The sequence below is a fragment of the Vombatus ursinus genome, unplaced genomic scaffold (assembly GCF_900497805.2).
Source record: "Vombatus ursinus unplaced genomic scaffold, bare-nosed wombat genome assembly UNPS02009573.1, whole genome shotgun sequence".
Classification (NCBI taxonomy): Eukaryota; Metazoa; Chordata; class Mammalia; order Diprotodontia; family Vombatidae; genus Vombatus; species Vombatus ursinus.
This window is the reverse complement of record NW_020949351.1, coordinates 1,971,925-1,995,543: the sequence shown is the minus strand read 5'-3', so window position 1 is coordinate 1,995,543 and position 23,619 is coordinate 1,971,925.

Genomic DNA, 23,619 nt, shown 5'->3' with positions numbered 1-23,619 from the left:
AACTACCCAAGCAGTGACAGAAAGGAATTTCACTCTACTGACTAGCATTATAGCCCACAAAAGTAACTTCACAAAATTAGTGCACAACTCTACACTCTGATTCCTTTGTAGATATTTTCAGGGGTAGATTCCAACTCTTGAAACTGGAGGGGTTTTTTTCAACTTGGCAACAAAAGGACTAGAAAAGGGTAGCATTGATCTATATAAAGTAATGGGAAGCCTGGTCACAAAACACAAAATAAACCAGTGGAATTGACTATATTCAAAAAAAAAAAGAAAGAAAACAACGTCCCGGAGCATCACCTCACACTCATTTAGAATAGGAAAAAAACTGAGAATGCCAAAAGTTTTACTAAGAAGACTAGAAACCTACTGGGAATATTTGAACTATAGAGTCTTTTCCTAAGTTAGGGATCTCCTACTAGGAATTAGGGATATATTTAGAAGAAGAAGGAAGGAACCTTATAAACTATCTAATCTATTTTACAATTGAGAAAACTAAGCCTAGAGAAGGGAAATAACTTACCCAAAGTCATATAGGCTGTAGGTGGCAAAACCAAGATTCAAACCTCAGGAGACAAACCCAATACTCCTTACATTGCACCAGATTGCCTTCTTATTAGATCATGGAATAAGAGCTGGAAGGAAACTTAGAGATCACTTAGCCCAACCCCTTCACCAATAGGTGAAGAAACTAGTACCTGGGGAGATGATGTGATTTTACAGGTATTAAAATAATAACACCTCCATTATCAACAATGACAACAAAAATGTAACAAATGTTTTTAAGGCTTACAAAGTGCTTTACATGATATCTCATTTTATCCATGCAACAATTCTTGGAGGAAGGTGCTATGATTATCCAGATGAGCAAACTGAAACAGACAGCATGACTTGACCAGTGTCAAACAGTAGAAAGTATCTGAGCCAGGGTTCGAACCTATTGTCTCCCTAATTTCACATCCAGCACTCTATCCAGTATATCACCTAGCAATGCTGGGATTCAAACCCATGTCCTCTGGCTCTAAAACCAATGCTCTTCCCACTCATTTATAAAAGTGTATTATTATTTTACATTTCAGTCACTTCCCAGTAACCCACTCAGCAGCAGAAGCCAACCTTGGAGTCAGGACAACTAGATCTCATATCTGCTATCTACTTGTATGACATGTGCTTGAAGCACTTAACTATCTCAGTGGCACAGGCCACTGAGTCAACTTTCCAGGGCTATAAATTACAGGTGAGTTGCCAATGGGTATCAGTAAAAGGAGTTTCTGTTATAGAAATTCCCTAGTTGTTGTTCAGTCATTCAGTGATGTCTAACTCTTTGTGACCTCATGGATTAAAGCACATCAATACTGTCTATAGAGTTTTCTTGATAAAAATACTAGAGTGGCTTATCATTTCTTTCTTCAGTGGATTAAGGCAAACAGAGATTAAGTGACTTGCCCAGGGTCACACAGCTAGTGTCTGAGGCCAGATTTGAACTCAGCTCTTCTTGACTCGAAGCTTGGAGCTCAATCCAATGTGCCACCTAGCTACCCCCAGAAATTCCCTACACTGATGCAATAACAGATCAAATTTATTTATCATCATCATCATCAGGTACTATGACTACAACTGAGAGAGAACTTAGCATTCTACACCCATAGTCCCTCACCTCAATCCCAAGAGGATGGCAATGTCTTTCAATATCACGTATCTAGATCCAATATTAATCTTTGTATTTTATGAATGTTGTCTTTTAAGATGAGCTTGTTAGTTATTGTTGTAGTTGTGTGTATCGTTCTCCTGGTCTTGCTTTTGCTATTCTGCATTAGTTCAAACAAGTTTTGCCATGTTTCTTTGCATCCCTTATTATTATGTATTAATCTTTCTTTATTGCCACGACAAAATTTTATTTCATTCTTATATCGCAATCTGTTATCTAAACGGACATTCTTTGTTTCTGGCTTTTTAGTAATATAAAAAATGCTGCTATGAATACTATGGTATGTATGGGACCTTTCTTTCTGTCACTGAGGTCTTTTGTTAAGAGTTGTTGCCAGAAGTTACCTAGTACTGCTTCTGATAATTTGTGTAATGCCTCACCAACTGCTTTTAGATATAGTATTTCATCTGAACCTCACAATAATCCTATAAGACTAGAACAAAAGTATTATTATCAGCCCTTTACTACTAATGAAACTAATTCCCAAGATCACACATCTAGTAAGTGACAAGAGTCAGAATTCCCATTCTGATCTTTTCAGTTCCAAACCAGTAGACTTCCTTTATACCACACTTCTGCTCTTAGGAAAGTATGTCTGATGATGGAAAGTGGTATCAATAAGTATTATTTGGGAAATGAAATTTGAATGAATTGAGCTGGAAACTGTAGCAGAGAAGATTTGAGTTATACTTTGCAGTATAATGGAAAGAGCATTGGGTATGCCGCCAGAAGACCTAGGTATAAATTCCAACTTTGTCACTTACTAGCTGTATATTTTCAAAAAAAAAAATAACTTAACTTATTTTTTCCTCAGAGGATTATGTTGCTTTCCCCACTGGTGGTATGTATAATTTGGGGAAAATGTACCCTAGGTTTATTACATAAATATTCTGCCAGGAATCTTATTATGCCTTTGCTTTCTACTAATTATTTCCTCTGGCTGACTAGAGAAGAAATAAAGGCATCAGTGAGGGCTCATGAGCTACTTTTTTGAGTAGATGGAGACCCATGTGATATCTTGAACCTAGGGTAGTTTTTCTGGGGGCTGCCTTCATCTAAGACAGAGATACTCAGCTGCTACATTTGGCATTTTTCATAGTCATGCATGATATAAGATGTGTAGTAGGATTAGACAATCATAGATCTAGATGCTTAAAAAAATTGCTGATTAGAATTAATGACAAGACGGTAGATTCCTACTTCTATCTCCTACTTCTATATACTGACAATTCTGCTTGAAATTAGGAGATTATACTCGACATTCTCTTCTGGTTCCTTTCATTCTAATGATTCTGTAGATCTGCCATTCTACAAACAAAATTATATTTAGCCCAATGCATTTCACCCTCTGAACATGTTTTACCAAGAGAGCTTCTAAGAGGGCATAATCTTATAGAAAAAAAATTACAAATTACCTTCCTATTAAGCTCCACCTTAATGACCCTCCTTCCTTTTGAATAGTGCTTGAGAATACATATTCTAGAAAAGAAAGATCACAGTCATTTTCTGAGCAATAGCACCAACCAACCCTAGTCCTAGATTTGAGTCCTGTCAGATTAATGCAGACAGAGCTTAAGCAGGGTATTCAATACATCATGGGGCCAGAACCTAGAAAGGTCTTAGGTAAATGACAGGGAGATCCAACTAATAAATTTCCCAAGAATTCAATATGCTAACTGACCTTCAATTTCCATGCCTAAATCTCTCCCTCAAAAATAAAATGACCTCCAACTACTGTGCCCACCTACTCTTGGCCCATGGTGCACAAGAATGACACAAAAGTAGAAAGATGAAAATCTGCTATCTGAAGACAGATCAGAGGTGAGGCTACTTTCTCCAACACCTGTCTAATTTCATTCCTACTCTATATTACCTTGTTCCAGCCCTTTTCAGGTTCATCCCCTCCTTTTGTCAAATCTTGAACTCCCTTCAAATGAGGTTTAACACCTTATTTGGAAATGCTGCAAACCACAGATGACCTCTAGGAAATTATGGGATAGAAAGGAAAATAAGGCTAGTACACAATTACCTCTTATACCAAACAGACTTTCATAATTGCCAAAAAAAAAAAAGAAAATACTTTCATTGTTCTCTGAATGACCATTTTGGAAATGGTGTTAGGTCAGGTGTTAATGTGTTTTCTTTTGTCTTTTTTTTTGTCTTTTCTTTTGTCTTGTAATATTTATTGACAGACTGGACTCATTTAAATGATTTGAACCCATATTCCCTTCTGATATTAATATCTTCCCTGTTTGATTTATCTGCTTGTGCAAAAGGTCTTTAAATGAGTTTTCTTCATCCTCTGATCTTTGATAATTTCAATCTTTTCCCCCCTTATGTTTCCCTGTTGCTCACTTTCTAACTCCTTTCTCTTTGACAGCAGTTTCTCTAGGGGTTGAACCTTAAAGCTGTCTCAGTTCCCTTCCACACTGGAGACTTCAGTTTCACTAGCCTCTGTCTTTACTAACTGATCTCTAGAAGGGATAAAATTGGCCCTTTTCCTCAGGTTTGGCCAAGTACTACATGTGCTTGGGTGTCCTGCCCCAATTTCCTCTGTTTGATTCTCTGGTTGATCATTTTTTTTTGCTACATAGGGTGCTGTCATTATTCCATCTCAGGCAGAGAAAGCTTCCAGATTTTGGCTTTCCACAGTGCAGGGATTGGAGAGGGAACAGAGCAGAGCTCTGTTTGAGGCCTCTTGGTAAGCTTGTATAGCCCTACAACATCACGGTGACTGGGGAAGAAGAAACACTGAGCGTATTAAGGATTAGGGACAAACCTTCCCTGCTGTTAGCTCATTAGATTGTTGTCTCTTCAAGGTCCTTGGTGCTTTAGACCATGGAGATGGCTGGAATTGCTTCATCTCTTGCACATAATTCCTATTTTGGAGAGATTTGAGTGATTCTGAGGATCTAAGAAAATATCTAATCCTCTATTTTATTGACATCACCTGGAAGTATAATGCCAGATTAATTTTCCTAGTGTACCTAATAATGCCTCCTAGTCATAAACCTTGAATGGATTCCCACTGCCTATTAAATAATGTCCTAATTCAATTCAATTCAACCACATAGGGGAAAGCTCAATTAAACAACAAGCATTTGTTATTCACCTACTGTTGCCAGTCACTATACTGAGCTATAGGTATACAAAGACAAACATGAAACATTCCTTTCCCTCCAAAAGCTTACATTCTATCAAGAAGACAACATGTATAGCACTACAGGTATAAGGAATACATTCAAATTAAATACAAGGTAGCTCAAGAAGGCAGACAACTACCAACTGGAAGAGAGAGGGGGAGGGAGAGGATTAAAAAAGGCTTCAAGTAGAACAAAGGTATCAAACTTGAGGCCCACAACACTTCCTAGTGTGACATGAACCAGATTAAATTATAAATGAGAAGTATTTAACAAAATAAACAAAAAATACAATAAAATATAAATAATGTTACTATGTGGTTTTCCAAGTCAATTTGCACTTGCAAGGATCCTTATGTATGGTTCAGTAGTTCTATTTCTATTTGAGTTTGACACCACAAATGTAGTAGGTGGCATTGAGCTGAGCCTTAAAAATAGAGGAAGGGAAAAAGGGAAAAAGGATTTACTGAGTGCTTACTATGTCACAGGCACTATGCTAAGTGCTTTACAAATATTATCTCATTTGATCTTCAAATGAGGTAGGTTCTATTATTATCTCCATTTTATGACTGAGGAAACTGAGGCATACAAAGGTTAAGTGACTTGTCCAGGGTGATATAGGTAGTTTGAGACTGGATTTGAACTCAGATCTTCCTGACTCCATACTTAGCATTCTATCAACTATACCATTTAGCTACACAGTGATTAAAATAATGACTATAACAATGCTAATAGGAAGAAAACAAGAACATAAATTGAACATTTTAATTAAAACAGCCAAACAGCATGATTCAGTGAAAAGAGCCCTGGCCTTGGAGGCAGGATAACCTGGATTCAAATTCCACCTTAGATACTTACTAATTGTGTGACTCTGGGCCTGTGTGACCTTTCTGTGTCTTTGTTTTGCATCTGTAAAAAAAGATCTCATCTGTAAAATGAGAGGGTTGAACTCCATAGCCTCTCAGTTCTGCAAGCTCTAATTCTATGATTGATGATCCTATGCAGATTGCAACCAAAGAAGAGTTAAGGAAATACATCTTCCTCCATGCGTTGCAAAGGTGATATAAAGTGAGTACAAAACTGCTTATGTTTTCAGACATGGTTAATATGCTGATTAGTTTTGCTGAGCTTTTTCCTCTTTCTTTTTTAATCTTTATTAAATAAGATGATTCATTGAAAAAGAAAGAGGGAAGAATATATTCAAAAATGAATGCAGTATAAAAAAACACAGGCATCTGTAAAAACAAGATTTTTTAAAAAAATAATCTAACTCAAATCTATCCTTTACAATCTTGTTTTACACATTTTAGAAAGTATATTATCCAACTGGAGCATATTCATAGAAGTGCAGCTAGCATGGTATAGAGACTAGAGGATCTGTTATACTAGTATCAGGTAAAACCACATATTGATATTACCTATATTTTATTGTATTTTTATTTATTTTGTTAGATGTTTCCCATTTATATTGTCACCCTAGGGAGTGTCATGGGCCTGGAGTTTGACCCCTTCATACTACATGAAGTCTTTTTTAGTCCTTTCCTTCCACCTTCCAGTTGGTAGGACAATCAAACTAGAAAAGAGAACACTTGGGGTTGGGAGGTAGGGAAGGATGTAAATGATGGCTATTATCAAGTATTTGAAGGGATGACCGGTAAAAGAGATAAAATTTACTTTGGCCCAACATAGCAGTACTAGGGACAACAAGTAGAAGTTTCAAGGAATTAGATGCTAAGATATTAAAGATAAAATGGCATTAAGACTTTTGGGACACCCCGTATCAGGAAAAGTCCTATCTAGTCCTACATCTATGATTCTGTGATGTCAGGATCTCTTTGCAAAGGAGGGTATTCCCCCTCACCTCAGGTAATATATTCACAGGATTTGGTTAATGAGGTGTGAATAGGTTGTTAAACACCCTCTGATGCCTTTATGATGTGTGGAAGGAAGCCTTTATCCGATGGAATTAAAGTGAGTTACTTCATTGGATAAACAAAAAAAAAAGTAGATATCTCTTGGCACAAATAAATACATATATACATAATATATATTTATAATATAATATAAAATAATATAATATAAATATATATATATGTATTGTGCCAAGAGATATCCACTTTTTTTTTGTATGTATATGTAGACATCTCTTTCAATAGCTAAATCCTAAGGACAGTTTCATTTTGTGGAAGTGAAGGCTTGGGAGAGTTTTGTGAAAGAGACTTCTGGAAGCAGATGGGGAGGAGGGAATTTCTGTCTCTCTTCCTCTTCCTTATCTTTTTCCTCCTCTTCCTCCTTCTCCTCCTCCTTTTCCTAATTGGCCATGTTATCTAACATTGGATCTCGTCTAGCCATTTGGAGCTTTATCAACTTAAGAGATTTTAAGGTAAAATTGAATAAGCAGCGATAAACTCTTCTGACATAATAGATACAGAGAAATGATCACGAGCTTTGAGCCATAGTATCATTGGTATCAGAGAAGAGAACCAGCCATGGAGAGGAGCAGAGCCTGGGAACCCAGTTGATCCATCTGCCCAGAAGAGGTCCTACACTCAAGGGGAGATGCCTGAGGACTCTACAAAGAGAGAAAGAATTTCCAGACCCTTTATTACAAGAAGTTGTTAGTTGTTTTTGTGACGTGTGTACCATACACATTTCCCCCACTACCTTTTAGTTTAAGTTTTAGTACTTTCCCATGGACTTTATGTATTTGTGGGAGAGTATAAACTAGGTTTATGAGGAAGGAGAGGAGGAATGTTTTATAGCTACTCTTTTTACTATGCTATCGTCATAAATGTCTTTGCTAAGAGTTAATTGTGACTACTGACATTATTAATAGAAGTATATTGGTGCAGACTAATGAGCTACAATAGTAGGAATATGTGTCCACAGGGTTACCCCTAGAATCTTATCCATAAATGTCAGTGTGATTTGGAGGAATATCCTTGTTGGAGGAGTACCAGACAGTGCTACACTATGAATTAAAGCTTTTCAAAACTATAATGGACTTGTTCAAGAACTAGTGGATTCTTTCTTAGTAGAAGTCTTCTAAAAGAAGTTGGACAATCACTTGTTAAGGATATCATCAAGAGGATTTCTGTCCATGTAGATTGAGTTTGGACTAGAGGAGTTCTGATGTCCCTTCCAAGTCTGAGATTCTTGATTCTATTGAAGACACAAGGGCAGAGGGTATAGTATATTCCACTAAAGATTTCCCGTCCAAGTTGACATTGATCCTTTAATAAACCTTTTTTTCTTGTGTTCACCATTTAACCAAATCCCAATTCACCCAACTGGACAATCATCTTACCCAGATCTCTCCATCTTGTCCACAAGGATATTATTACTTTATAAAATACCAGATTGAAATATAGGTTTACTATGCCTATGGCATTCCCTCATCATCCAATTTGGTAACTATATCAAAAAAGATGATAGTTTGGGATGAATTTTTCTTTGTGAACTACCATTGGTTCTCAGTGATCACCAATTACCTTTCTATGTGCTACTAAACCAAGCCTTTACTGAAATGCTCCATAATTTTTCAGGAATAAAAATAAACAATTAATACCTGAAGCCCATGCCTCAGGATCCAAGCTCCAGTTTTATACCATTTGAATTCATTTATGGAGGTTTCTCTCAACAAATACTTTTTTTGGCTCATATCCTTATATAGGATTTCCCCTGAGAACATCAGAGCTAAACTTTGCCCTCACTCAGAATTTCCCCTGGGAGAGAAAAAAAGAATTTGGCTTGAGTCTACTTTTCCACAATAAAAACAAAAAGGACCTTCAGCTTCCATGCTAACAAAACATCAGATAGAGGACAGGGTTTGTTATAAAGCAACAGAAAACATGAAGGACTCATATCTAAGCCTGTAAACAGTTCAATCAATTATCTTTTCTGGGGACAGCTAGGTGACACAGTGAATAGAGCACCAGTCCTGGAGTAAGGAGGACCTGAGTTCAAATATGGCCTCAGACACTTGACACTTACTAGCTGTGTGACCCTGGGCAAGTCACTTAACCCCAATTGCCTAGCCAAAAAAATTTTTTTAAATTCTCTTTTCTTCCATTTCCATAAGTCCAACATTCACCAGGATCCATGCAATGTTCTTTAACTTACAATACAATCTATAGACATACATTAACCATAGTTGGGGTATGTCAATGTACCTGGCCCATGTTCTATACACGTCTATGGCATTACACTGAAATTGAGGCTTCAAAAAACCTACTGGGTTATTAGAGAGTAACTCAGCCTGAGCCTGTGGTGAGCCAGCTTTCTAAAGCCCTAAATAGTTTTCTGGAATTATAAACCTCTGACCACAAAAGAGACATCTCTAAAAGGAGAAAACAGTTAAATCAGTAAAGAGACATATGATTGTGCAGGCTTCCCTGCAGGGAACTGATTTCTGTGTGTGTCTGACCAAATTCTCTTTGTCCCACCTTCCAGCTCTTGTTTTCTAGCCTCCTTTGGAATGTCAGGTTCCCAGGATGTAGAACAGGCATATAAACTATGAATTATCCATGCACTATCAATGTGTTGTCAAAGGGAACAGGCAAATTCCCAACTTACTGGAAAGCTAACTTTGTCAAGGGAATCTTGCACTTTGAGGGAAAATGAATATCAGAACAAGACCTCTTCAATTAAGAAGGGAGGAATAAAGACTTTTGTGCTGTCAAGAAGAAAACACCATCAATAGAAGAATAAAGGATCCATTGATGGAATGAATACCTAGGCATACTCAGTCAGTGAGTCAGTCAATAAACATCTATTAAGTGTCAAATAATATGCTGTGAGGTATAGAAAAAAATAGGTAAAAGATAGTCCTTGCTCTCAAGAAGCTCATAGTCAAATGAGGGAGAAAACATGCAAACTGGCATGTATAAATAAGCTTTATACAGGATAAATTTGAAATAACAGAGGGAAGGAACTAGAATTAAGGTGAATGGGAAAGGCTTCCTATGGAATGTGGAATTTTAGTTAAGAATTAAATGATGGCAGGAAAACTAAGATGAATAGTTGAGATGGGAGAACATTCTAGGCATGGGGGACAGTGAGTGAAAATGCCCAGAGTCTGGAGATAGAGTTATCTTATTCAAGGAACAGCAAGGAGCTCAATGTCTCTGGTCTGCAGAATAAGTAGCCAGGGTGAAAGGTATAAGAAGACTGGAAAGGTGGAAGGGGTAAAGGTTATGAAGGGCTTTGAATGCCAAACAGAAGAGCAATACTCAGTACAAATCCATGGGTTCTTAAGATGTAATTAGTTCAGCCCTGGCAGTAAAATATAGAGGAGAGAAAACTGGACTTGGAATTCAGTTTTCCAGAAAATTGGACTGAGTTCAAATCTTACCTCAAACACTGCCAAAGGTAGTTAACCTCTCTTAGCCTAAGTTTCATCATCTGTAAAATACAGATATTAACATCTGCCTCAAAGGGTTGTTGTGAAGCTCAAGTGAGTTAACACGTGGAAAGCACTTTGCAAACCTCAAAGCATAATATAAATACTAGCTATTATTACTATTATTATAACACATATTTTATAAATCTAGATTATTCAGTGAGTTTCTTGGACATCCAAAATGATCTCCTTAAACAGGTTCCCATTTTCCTAGCTATTCGGAATAATTTGTGTTTATAATCAGAATTTTGTTCTTGATATCTATCCATTATTCTCGAGTCAATTTCCCCTATAGAATTTTAGGTCATAGGATCCTTTCTTTGAACTCTGTGAAATCTACTTTTTCCAAATTTAGGGGATATGTCAGACAATTCCTGACTTTCTCCTCTTTACGAACTCGAAGATGGAGTGGTCGCTTCCTTCCAGCATGACTTTGGCAATGAGTTTCCACTGAGTTGATAGAATCAAATACAAAATAGACACTCCCTTTATTACTTTTTTAAAATTTTGAGTGAGGCAAGCCAAACATTTATCAGCTACTTGGATTTTAACAGAAAGAATATATTTCCAGAACATATATATTACATATGTTACATGTGTGTATATGTCATGTGAATAACACGCATGTGTATTGCACGTGGCATATATGCGCATGTGTTGTGTGTGGTGTTGTGTGTTGCGTGTGTGACGTGTAAGTGTGTGTTATGTGTGTGATATGTATGTGTGTGTTATGTGTAACGTGCATTGTGCTGTGTGTATAACATGTACGTATATGTGTGTGTGTGACACTCCATTCTTATGAAAATTAGATTTAGGTAAAATGTCACTGCTGTTAATAAAGCACTCACTGATATGCGAGGTATGTTAAGAAGGTTAATGATTGCTCAAACACTTGACACTTACTAGCTGTATGACCCTGGGCAAGTCAATTAATCCCAATTGTCCCACAAAAAAAAAAGAAAAAAGAAAAAAGAAGGTTAATGATTGGAAAGTATCTATCTAAAAATAATTTTGAATATTAACACCCTCTAGTCTTCTTTAATTGTTAGGGACAAAGTAATTCAAAGGATAACTTCAGTCGACTACATTCTACATAAGCTGCTTTACATGAATCTGTTATGAATAGTTGCCTCAATTGGTAGATGAAAGGTAGAGCATGAAATTCCATAGATTATAACTTTCCATTGAACAGAATGAGCCGTGCACATCATAGAAACAAGGTGGCAGAGTGGAAAGACTGGGGGATTTGAAGTCAGTACAAGTTCAATTACTGCCTCTGCCATTTACTCCCTGGGTGCCCTTGGGCAAGTCTCTTAACCTTTTGGGGCCTCATGTTCTTCACTTACAAAATGAAAATGTTGGACTAAATGACCTTTAAGACACCTTCCAGCTATAAATTATTGATCTGTAACTTGTGATATAAGCCATGATTATTCTTACTCTGAAAGATACTTGAAAAGTGAACAATGGAATTTCTGGGGTTTTAGAATCTGTTAAGAATTCACAGTGATATGAATAATGTATAAAATGTTCTTCGATGAGCCAGAAAACCTAGATATCATCTTTCTTGTCCATGAGCTCTTTACTCTTCAGTAGCTTACCTATTATTATATTTGTATTTATACTTCTGAAAATTATACTTCCTCTTTTTTCAAGAGTTCTTAACATAAAGACTTTTGTGTGCTGTTTTGTTTGTTTTTGTTTTTTTAAGACTGGGTCTCCATATCTCACCCAGAACTAGAAGTACAACAGCCACTCACATTACTGATTAGCGCAGAAGCTTTAACCTGCTCTTTTTTTCTGAGTTGGAGCAGTTCGCCCCCGCCCTTAAGTGGCCTAATGGTACCTCAACTCCTAGGAATTCAGCATATTGGTGTCAGACATAGGGCAGATACCTGATTGATTTAGTCATTTCAGTCATATCTGATTCTTTGTGGTCCCATTTGAGATTTTCTTAGCAAAGATACTGGAGCAGTTTGCCATTTTCTTCTCTAGCTCATTTTACAGATGAGGAACTGAGGCAAATAGAGCTAAGTGACTTCCCCAGGGCTAAGCCAGAGCTGAACTCAGGTATTCCTGACTCCAAGACCAGTGCTCTGTCTACTGTGCCACAAAGCTATCCTATTCCCACCTATGGGCAATCTGGAGAAAATATCAAGGAGATAGATCATAGGATCATAGATTTAGGTCTACAAGGGAATTTAGAGACTACCTAGTCCAATTCATTCATTTTATAGATGAGAAATGAAAGGTCCATAACTCTTCTACCATGTTTAGCAGAGAAGGAAAGGTTAAATATTAACATGAAAAAGGTATGATCCATATAGCATGCATGGTCAGTAAAGAGATTGGATGGGAATCATTCAAGGCCACAAGTGCAGACCATTCCTTGAAGACTGGAGGAAAGAAAAAGGATGAATGAGACATAGAAAAGTTTAAAGAGCAGGGGCAGGTAAGTGGCACAGTGGATAGACCACTGGCCCTGCAGTCAGGAGGACCTGAGTTCAAGTCCAGCCTCAGACAAGTAATACTTCCTAGCTGTGTGACTCTGGGCAAGTCACTTAACCCCAATTGCCTCACTAAAAAAAAAAAAGTTTAAAGAGCAGAGGATGGAAAAATAATAAAATTCACATGAAATAGAAAATGATGGAGTTCACATCAAATAGACCCGTTCTTCTCAGTAAGGTAAAATTTGAGGCCATTTGCTGAGAGAGGACACTTTGGAGGGTCTTGAAAAAGAAAGAGAATGTTGAAACAATTTGAGGGTGTGACAATGATAATATGAATAAAATGATAACCGATGAATAAAAGAATGGACGAGTATCAGGGTAAACACAGTTAAAGTTGCATAGCATAAATATAGCATGGATGATAGGTACATTTTCTTGGTTTCCTCCAAGAGGAGGTCAACATAAGGAGCTGAAGTGGCAAGTATTGGGATCTGTCCAGAGTTGAAGATTAGCAGAGTGAAGACAGCAAATCAATAGGGCTAGAGATTCAAAATGTAAGAATGAGCATGATTTAAATGGTCAAGACTAGAAAAGAAGGAAAGTAAAGCCAGGACAGGTTTAATACTGGGAGAACAGGGATAATACCAAAGGACCACAGATGAGCGTAGAGGAGAGGTGTGTGAAATGAACAAGGAAGCAGGAACAACATGGGAGGAGAGGAGATTGAGACTAAGAGAAGAGGATTGCAGGGTTCAGTAGTTTGGAGGTAGAGCAATTTCAAGTAATAGTGTGAGGGGTCCAGTATTGAGAGAGATCCCTTAAGGAGAAGAAATGAATGCAAAATTCCAGCCCCTTGGGCCCAGTAGAAATTCTTTATTGGAAGATGTGGTTCTATTATATAATCATATTAGTATGTAGCTGGAATAGAAAGAGGACACAGGTTTGTGAAGTGTAAGAAATTGTAAGGACAGAGTATTAGGCCATCAATGAGGATATAGACATCTCTGAAGATGAAGGTAATGGAAGAAGTGGAAACAAAGACTGTGAACCAAATGGTAAAATCATCAAGTAAGGCAAGAGTTATTTTAGAAGTCAGTAGATTACAGTGATGATGATTAGGAGATAACATATCAGGTGTCATAAGCCCTAAAAGAGAAGAGGTCCTTAGATGATAGTAGTAAAGAAAAGGTTTGGACATGGCAATGAATAGCAAAGAGTATGCCAAATCAATTTCAGGTCTTTTGATTCAAGAGTGGGAAAAACAATGGAAAACATTGACAGAAGCTGCCAGGAATATGGAGTTCTATAGGAAAGAGTGGGTTTCATTTGCTAAAAGGAAGTACAAAGAATATAAAAAGAAGAGAAGAGAGTAGGATGAAGATGACAAAGGACACGGTAAAAAGGGAAGGCATGGGATAACAGTATCTGAGATAATAAGCATGGTGTAGTGGGTAGAGTGCTAGACTTGAAGGCAGAAAGACAGAAGTTCAAAATCTACCTCAAATACTTACTAGCAATGTAAACCAGGGTAAGCCACTTAAGCCAACAAGCATTTAGTAAACGCTTAACCTATCTCATCCTCAGTTTCCTCATCTATAAAATGGGGGTGATAATAGCACCTAATCGAGCTGCTATGAGGCTCAAATGACACTCAAAAAGTTTAAATGCTTTATGTGTGTAAAGCACTTTACAAAATCTTAAAGTATTATATAAATTCAAGCTGGTAGTACTAGAAGCAGTAGGAGTTGTAGTAAAACAAGAACAGAAATAAAGAATAAAACACAATTCCTGAAATTGAAATGACTTGTTAGGACTATATCTAAAGATCCCTTCCAGCTCTTAAAAAATTTCTAGTTTATTCTTACTGAGAATAGACGAAGAAACTGTTCATCCAATTTCATTTTCTGAGAATTCTCCCCCCTTATGATTTGAGTCAGGCACCTGGCTCGCTTTTTATCAGGAGTCTGCATGGAGAGTTTGCTTTTTCCCTAGAGATAACATCTTCTTGGCTCTATAGAAAGAAATTGCCTTTGCCCCTTTAGTTCCTTCATCTGAACTTAACATTGTCCTCGTTGCATAGTTGTATGCTCTGGCACAAACCTTTCTTCCAAGGTCAGTCTGTTGATTGAGAGCCTTAGCATTTCTTCCTTTTGCTATAATTACCATTATTATCAATTTGATATAATCTCTTAGATGACATTTTTAGTAAAAGGTTAGAAGACATGAGTGCTGATTTCCTTCCACCTCCTACCTTTCCTTTACCTCTTGTTGCTCCTGTAGTAACTGACCAGGTCCATTTTAACATTTCTTAGCTTCCTATTTATACAAAGCACTGGGCCTGGGATTCTGTGTTTTCACAGATTCTTATATCTACAGGGTTCTTGTATCTACAGCGTTCTTCAGCTATCTGAGAAGAGACAGGCAAGGCTATGAACATCCTCCTCCTCCTCACTTTCTCATTAACTGGGACATGATGGTAAACATTTTCCGGAGAAAAGAGGATCCCAATGGATTAGTCAAAACAGTGGTATTAAACTAATTTGTTTTCTACTTCATTCATTTTTTTTTTGCCTTGTCTGCATGCTTGTGCTATACCCTGGATACAAGTACAAGGTGCTGCCTCTTTCCTGTGTTGATGGTTTGGTTGCTGAAAGGGGCAGTATAAGAAAAACTAAAGAAAAAAATAGCTTAAAAAGAAGTACAGCCTCTCCAAAAGTCTGAGAGATATAGATTGTTCTGAGGACCAGATAGAGAACTGCCCCTCAGATTAACATACTGAGAGGACCTATTTGACTGAGATAACAATGCATGCGAAGCATTGTGGTTCACTGGTTCATCTGCAAGAGACTTTTAGAATTTTGAAGTTCGTAACTGAGAAGTTATGTCTGTTTGGAGACCCAGATGACCCCAACCATGATTTACCTCACTCTGCCTTGATACTTATTGATTCCACCTCCTTTTCCTCATCTGCCACATTGCCCAACTGGGAAGCTTTTGCCCTGGGACCTTCGTCTCCTCATCAATGACTCTCTCCTCCACATCATCCTGACCTGCCGAATTCTGAGAAAGTCGGGGCAGGTTGCAAGCACACTCCTTCCCCTACCCAGTTCTCCAAGGTCCCTATATGACTTGATTTCTCCCATTAGAATATAAGTCCCTTGAAAAGGAATGTCTTGTTAATGTTTGTATCCTCAGCACTTAGCATGGTGCTTGACACATAGTAAACACTTAATAAATGTTTTATCTATCCATGAGGAGATTATTTAAGGACTATTGGGTTCATATCTGGCAAAAAAGGTGAATTTCTTTAATTTTATATCATAAGACAGGGATTCTTAACCTGGGTTCACATACCCAAACAGGGTTTGCAGATAAATTTCAGGGATCCTTTAACTTAGGTGTGAAAAAAATTACATCTTTATTTTCACTAACCTCTAAATTAAATTAGCATTTCCTTCCATCCTGATTTTTTTTGGAGAGGCAATTGGGGGTTAAGTGACTTGCCCACAGTCACACAGCTAGGAAATATTACGTGTCTGAGGCCAGATTTGAACTCAGGTCCTCCTAACTCCAGGGCCAGTGCTGTATCCACTGTGCCACTTAGCTGCCCCCTATGATGATTTAAAAAAATCATAACACAGTATTCTGAGACAGGGACCATAGGCTTTACCAGACTATCAAATGGGTCCATGACACATACAAAAAAGTAAAAGAACCACTTGTCATTAGGTAAAGTTGAGTCACTGATTACCAAGAGGCTCTTCTTTGAGTCACTGGAAGATATAAGAAACCAGAAAAGAAAATACAGGGAGAGAAAAAAGAATCTATAGGAACATATACACAGAAGAAGCAGGAGAGTGAACTGGGTGAAGAAACTGTCACAAGAAGCCAGGAAAAAGAAGACATAGAAGGTTACCAGAAAAACTGCTTCCACCCCAGATAGCTAATTTCTGATAGGCAGTCTCTGCAGCAGCTTTTTGGGAACCTGCTAATTTGGACAGAGACATTGTTCTGCTGAATGGCTGGAAGAAAGATCTGGTCAGCTGAGGATTCTTCAGCTGCTGTGCTGATTAGAAGAGAGCTGAGTCTTGTGCACAATGCTATCCGCCATTTGCAGCCTGAGGGAGGGGAAACCTCTCCTTGGTGCTAGTTGCCCTCTACTTCCCTTTATGGTTTTAAAGGGAGAAATAGTGAGTGGGAAGATAGGTTTTGTATTTGTTTTGTTGTAAGATTATTGTATAGTTTTGATAGAAGCTTACTGAAGAAAAGCTGACTGCCCAGAAACCCAACCTGAAGAGCTTTGCAGTCCTCTAGCTTAAAGGAACTGCTTGTCATTATACAAATTCAAAATTGATATACCTTTTTTGTTTGTTTGTAACACTTTATCAGTACCCTGTTAAGAGTGGCTGTGAACAGAAAGATCTTGACACAACTTCATCAGGTTAAGAGAAGAGAAGGAAAAGATTTGCTCAGAAGAAAAATGAGGAATAGAAAAGTAGAAGATAGCAGAGAAATGGATTCAGGTGGGGCAGATTGTTCCTGGATGGACCAAGGACATTGTGCTTTCAGAGTTACGCTAGGTATGTATTTCTCCACTTGTACCTCCCTACCAGGTTTTTATAAGTATATGTTCACTCTCCACCATAGACATCATGTTAATTGTGGGAGAATGTGACCCAGGTTTGTAGGTTAACTGTAATGTTTTGATCATTCCAGCTGTTGCATAAAGAATAAATGGTATTATTATGTTTGCTTTCATTTGGTTTTTGCTTTTATTAAATGTTATGTTTAAGAGTTAATAGTGTTACAGTGATTGAGTCTGTGTAAATGGGAAGAACAAAGATGGGGCTCATGAGCTACAGACTTGAGTAGTAAGAATGTATCCCCCAAACATATATATCAGAATTACCCTCCTCAATTCAGAGACAGAGTTATCACTCCATGACACAACTCTAAAAAGCCAGCTCTAGGAACTCTAAATCTGCCATTGTGAGTGCCAGTTGGGTGACAGACTCAATTTAGAGAGTAAGATTGAGGGGCTATACGATGGCTCAGACATAAGGACCCTCCCTTGATGTTGCCACAAGAAGAAATCGTGCCCAAGAAAACCATTTTTATACTTACTGATGAATGCATGGTTGTAGCCTTACAATACTTAGATAGACTGAGAGAATTTGATAAATGTTTGTACAGACTAAATTGTACAGATTTGCCTAGGAGGATCTAAGTCAATGTGTTCTGCACTCCATGGGACCATGCTTCCTAATCTTCTTCTTGTCCATTTTTCTGCCCTGCAATCAGGGAAGTTCACCCACACACCTACATCTTACCATTATATCTAATGAAATTAAAATTACTGTTGTCTCTGGAAAGGGTATGTTAGTGGATGTTGGAAAAGTGTTGTTCCACTCCCATCTCTATGTCTTCCAAAACCAAACACTCCTCCTTGACCACCACACCACCCCACCCCACTATATGTGTTGCCTCTTCCTATGAGAATGGAAACTCCTTGAGAGCAGGGACTGTCTCATTTTTGTATTTTATCCCCAGCATTTTGCACAGTGTTTAGGCACATAGTAAGTAGTTAGTAAATGATGATTGATATAGTAATAGAATATTAGAGTGGAAGGGGAACCTTTAAGATCATTTAGTCTAAACCCTTCGGTTTACAAATTGAAAACCAATACTCAAATGACTTGCCCAAATCACACAGACTGTAAACCCAGTATTGTTTCTAATGTGAAATGGTGTCTCCTAATATTTTCTCTTTACCTTTCTTCTTCAACACAGCTAGGTGGTGCAATAGATAGAACACTGAATAAGGGAGGAGTCAAGAAGACCTGAGTTCAAATCTTAGTTGTGTGATCCTGAGCAAATTCTTTAACCTCTCTCTCCGCCTCAATTTCCTCAGATATACAATGGGGACTAGAATAGCACCAACCACCCCAGGCTGTTTTGTGAGGATCAAATGGGGTAATATTTGTAAAGCACTTAGCACAGTGTCTGGAAGATAGTAGTTGCTTAATAAATACTTGTTTCCTTCCTTCCTTTCTTCCTTCTTTCCTTCAAGACAGTATGGTCAATTGGTAATTACCTCTGATAAGATAATGTTTTTTTTGTCTAGACTTGCAATTTCATTGGTATGGGGAGGTCTTTATAAATAAAATTCCTTAGCGATTGCAGATCAGCAGTTGTTCAACAACTTGCAGTCTTAGAAAATTACTTGTACCACTGAGAAGTTAAGTGACTTGCCCAGAGTCACAGAGATAGTGTCCATCAGAGATGAGTCTTGAAACTACATCATCTTGACTTAAAGCTCAGCTTTTTATTCACTCACCCATGCTACTTCTCTCTCATGATGATATAATAACTAATATTTATATAACTAATTATATAATAATTAATATTAATAATTAATAACTAATATGGCATTTTATGGTTTGTAAAACTCTTTACATAAATTATCTCATTAGTTCCCACTGAATAAATAACTATAGCTAATTCAAAATTCCCATTTCAGTCAATGGTTTCCATTAAGCCTATAGCATACCCTATTAACAAATTAAAGGAGATGGGACATGGAGACCCAATTTCATTTTTACCTTGCCTCTAGTTCTCTGCCCTATTTCCAGCATAGATACTAATTAGATAATAATAATAATAATAATAATAACCAGATCAGCAACAGGAAGAAGAGAAAAGAAGGAAAAACAAAGACCCATATTCTTGAGTGCTTAGGAGTTGACTGCAAATGAAACTCTTTCAGAATAGAAGGAAACCAGTCTTGTTAAGAATTCTCAAAGAATTGGAGACTCAAAAAGGAAATCCATGCTCTGCCCTACTTGGTCACTGTTTACCTGAGAGATCAATCATAAATAAAATCATACACTACTAGGATTGGCAGAACCAAGGTCAGCCAACAAAGATCATCAATGATTTAAGAAAACATAGTCTCTATTACATGTGCAAGCTCTAAATGAATCTAAAGCCAGATGAGGAAGCTGCAGAAACAAAATAATTAGCAAAGGATGTGCTAAGAAATTAGCAAAAAGAAAAGCACTGGACTGAGAAGGAATCAATTAAGTGGCCAATTCACCTATCTGGGCTTTATCAAATAAAGAGGTTGGACTTAATTTTCAAGACAGAAGTAAGACAGTGCACAGAGGTATGATCGGCAGTGATTTTGCCCAGGACAAATTTGTTCCTATTGAGAAACAAGGGTTAGAGCCAAGTCAAAAAAAAAAAAAAGGAAAAAGAGATATGATTGTGTAGGTGAGAGAAATAAGGAGGAAAAGTGATGGGAAAGAGAAGAGGGCAAGTTATAACTTTGGTCAAACCTCTCTTCTCCCTCCAAATGTGTAATGCCTCCCCAAATTTTCAAAAAAGCTCAGAATGGAAAAGTTGACATTTTCCTCTGCCTTTAAAGTCATCATCTATAGGTAAGGAGGAAAAAATATTGAGGAGAGACAAAGCATGTTTCTGATAAAGAAGAAAAAGTGTAAAGGCATATGTTAAAATAACCTGTGCTCTCTCTGAAAAAGACACAATCAACAATTTTGTAGTGCTGCAGTTAGAAAGACAACCTGACAAAGACCTTGAATTAAATTGAATTGAAGCTCCCTGTAGAAGTATTTATATCTTTCTAGATGGTGCTCTTCAGAGAGTATCAAAAAGGGAGAATAGCCTTTGACTCCAGTCTCTAGAACGGCTCAAATAGTTATAATACTAAGAAAGAAAAGGAAAGAGAAAAAGAGATGGACTTTTAAGGCACTAGGACAACATATTTATATAGTTGAAACTAGCCCAGACTGCCAAGATACCAAGCCCCTTCTCTCTTACATTGACCACCACCACCCAAGCCAGCCACCCTCCACACCTCTGACCCCTGTAACCTTTTATGTTGCAGGTGGCCTTTTAACAACGTCTCACCTTGTCTCCCACATTATTTTAATTAGATAATCACTGACCTGGGGAGCATCACAACACATTCCCTCCAACCCCAGTCTTGCACAGAGTGATATGCTCTAACCTCTGATCCTCTCCAGTGAATGGATCCTTTGCTGGTTTATGAATAAACTCTTTTTCTATACAGGTATACCTATAAAGGTCTCTTTTTCAAAATAATGATTCAAGATTTGTTTGTGCAGACTAATAAAGTGATACATGACTTTTCTAGTGAATATTTTATTTTTCTTCTGGAATTAACAAAAAAGCCAAATAAAAATGGACATTTGGATATACATGATAGAACAGAGAAAGAGTATTGTACATGAAACTAAACTGCAGATCTCTATTAAGCACCGCTCACTTTCCTTTTTAAGTCTTTAAGTTCAAACTGTAGCTTTCAAGATTGTCGTGCTAGTCTATGATTCTTTTTGGCCTTCCCTGTGTTCTCTCCTCTGAATTCTTTTAAAAAGATGCCTCAATTAACCTCTTTTCTTTCTTTTTTTTCTGTCCTATCTCTAATCCTCTATCTTCCCACCTACTTCTCCCATTAGAAGAAAAGAAAAAGACAAAGAAAAAACAAAGCCCACATAGAAAATACGCATAGTGAAGTAAAACATATTTCCACATTGACTGTGTACAAAAATGTCAGTCTTATTCTGCAACTTGAGTCCATCACTCCTTCTTCAAGGAGGGTAGTATGCTTCATCATCAGTCCTCTGGAATCATGGTTGATCATCACATTGATGACTATTTAGTGTTGTTATTATATAAATTGTTCTCCTGGTTCTGCTCTCTTCATTATCCATCAACTGCTTTAAGTTTTCCCAGATTTCTCTGAAACCATCCACTTCTTCATTTTTCACTGTATAGTGATGGTACAGTACATTCATATGCCATATTTAGCCATTCCACAATAGATGGGAACATCCCAAGTTTCCAGTTCCTTTCTACTAGCTGCTATAAATATTTTTGTACATATGAGTCAATTCCAAGTTTTTTTCCAGGGAAATTGTTGTGCCAGATTGTTAGAAGAAGTTAATTCATTGGATTTCTACCCTCTCCTACATTCAATTTTCATTCAATTCATGGCTGCCTATAGTGTTAATCTTTGTTGAACTGTAATTATGTCTTTATTAAAGAGTCTATTAGAATTACCTGAGTATTTGCTTTGAAAAAGCAGAAATTTAACAAACAGCCTTTTCCTAATGATAATTTCATTCTTCAAAAGTTAAGAATCCAAAAAGGGGAAATTATTTTTCTGTACCTATACTATAGATGGTCACTTATGACATTTGTAGATGCTTACTGCTTCTGCTGTTTGTCCTTCATTCTTGAAGAGGACCATGACATCAGGGATATGATGCCATGACATGCAAGTGAATTGGATTTAAGTGAGAGAAGGCTGTGCAGTCACCTGCCTCACTTTCTCCTCCAGAGTCATCTGGGTCCAGTGGCCAGATATGGATCAAAACAACTAGAGAGGCCCAGGATGCATGGGGGAGACTTTTAAGTCCAATACTCTATCTACTATGTTATCTAATTGCTCCTGACACTAGGTAGTACAGTGAATAAAGTTCTGGCTCTGAAGTCAGGAAGACCCGAGCTCAAATTAGATTTCAAGATGCTATCTATGTGATCCTGGGCAAGTCACTTAACCTCTGTTTGCTTCAATTTCCTCATTGGTAAAATGGGGATAACGACAACCTACCTTTCATGGTTGTTGTGTGGATCACCTGAGATAATAATTATAAAGAGTACAGTGTCTGGCACATCAAGTGCTATATTGCATAGCAAGTGCTATATTAGCTATTGCTGTTATGTGGCCTTATACAAGTCACTTAACTTCTCTGATCTTCCCATTCCTTGATTGTAAAATGAGAGGTATCAAACTAGATGATCTCTGAGGTCCCTTCTAGCTCTAAATTGAATATTTAGAAAGATGGTAACTGAATTACATGCAACTAAAAACTTCCACATTCAGCCCATTGCTAAATTACACAACTTATCTGGATATAATAGTAGAAGAGGCACTATAGTGATTTGGAAATGTTACTACGGATATGAACTGGGATAGTTTCTTCCCCTCCCTGGAGCATAAATTTCTTCTTCTGTAAAATGAAAGATAGACTAAAAGAACTCTTCCAACTCCAAAGCAACCAGAATGGTAAAAAAAAAAAAAAAAAGCCCCTAGTCCATTCCACATAACAATCAGTTGAAATAACCGGGGGTGTTTTGCTTCAGGAAGAAAGGGTCAGGTAGGACATGATAACTGTTTTCAAGTATTTGAAAGCTGTTACGTGAGAAAGGGACCAGATTTGTTCTGTTCAGCCACAGATGGTAGAACCAGAAGCAATGGGCAAATGTCACAAAAGGTTTAATGTCAGGAAAACTAAAGCTATCAAAAAGCAAATGGGCTGTGTTGATAGGTATTGGGTTGCCCATAATGAAAGCTTTCATACAGAGACTAGAAGACAACATTCTGGATATATGGTAATATGGTAGTAGTGACTCTTGAGGGTTATAGACTAGACTAAAATGACTACTACCAAAGTCTCTTCCAAGAAAGGGTATGCTGGAACCAGCTCAAATCCATTCACAAAAGCCAACTGTTAAATTTTCAATGTGAGCACCTACACTATGGAAATCAACAAATGCTACAATTATGGTTAGATTTAATATTGTGTTGATTGTCTAACTTAAAGAAAATAATGGAGAATATTTTAATAAGGCAGATTAAACTTAAAAGTGTATTATGAGGGCAGCTAGGTGGCTTAGTGGATAGAACTCCTGCCCTGAAGTCAGGAGGACCTGAGTTCAAATCCGGCCTCAGACCAAACACTTGACACTTGCTAGCTGTGTGACCCTGGGCAAGTCACTTAACCCCAATTGCCTTAGAACAAAATAAAGTGTATCATGTATACTCCCACCCAACGACCCAGAGAGCCAGTTGTTAAACCAGTAGATCTCTGC